The sequence below is a fragment of the Salminus brasiliensis genome, chromosome 6 (assembly GCF_030463535.1).
Source record: "Salminus brasiliensis chromosome 6, fSalBra1.hap2, whole genome shotgun sequence".
NCBI classification, from domain to species: Eukaryota; Metazoa; Chordata; class Actinopteri; order Characiformes; family Bryconidae; genus Salminus; species Salminus brasiliensis.
Window position 1 is genome coordinate 2392858 of NC_132883.1, and position 707 is coordinate 2393564.

Below are 707 nucleotides of genomic sequence, written 5' to 3' on the forward strand. Positions count from 1 at the left end.
CTGCCGTCCGGCATGCACGCGCACACCAACATAAAGCCCATCACACACACACACACACCTGTTGTACTCTGGACGCGGGTTCAGCAAAGTTTCGCGTGCCGCAGCGCGTGGTCTCCGCGCGCATCTTCCTCCTCCTCCTCCTCTTCCTCTCAGCATCAATACTCAAAATAAACCCGCCTGCTTCCCCCCCTGACTGACAGCTCCAACCACGAATCAGAGCGAAGCACTGCTGGAGGAGGGACCAATCAGGAGGAACAGGACTCGAGCTGAGTCGAATCTTTGAAATGATTCAGACTCTGATTCATCAGTTTGATTCATGTACTGGATTTTGGCTGGAGCTTGAATCAGCTGATGAGAGTACTGATGCTACACACACACACACACACACACACACACACAAACACAAACAAATACACACACACACACACACACACACAAACACAAACAAATACACCCTCACACACACACACACACAAACAAATACACACACAAACAAATACACACACACACACACACACAAACACAAACAAACAAATACACACACACAACCAAATACACACACACACAAACAAACAAATACACACACAAATACATACACACAAACAAACAAATACACACACTCACACACACAAACAAATACACACACAAACAAACAAATACACACACTCACACACACAAACAAATACACACACACACAAACAAATACA

At 45.4% G+C, this 707-nt stretch overlaps 1 protein-coding gene across 3 annotated transcripts in view; it reads right to left on the minus strand.

Annotated features, from left to right (window-relative positions):
- glis1b (GLIS family zinc finger 1b) overlaps nucleotides 1-134 on the minus strand; it is a 145318-nt gene extending 145184 nt beyond the window's left edge. For all 3 annotated transcript variants that reach the window (XM_072681305.1, XM_072681304.1, XM_072681302.1), the window contains exon 1: nucleotides 59-134. The gene's annotated coding sequence lies outside the window, so the exon portion shown is untranslated. The remainder of the gene's footprint in view (nucleotides 1-58) is intronic.
- Between the last annotated feature and the right edge of the window lie 573 nt (nucleotides 135-707).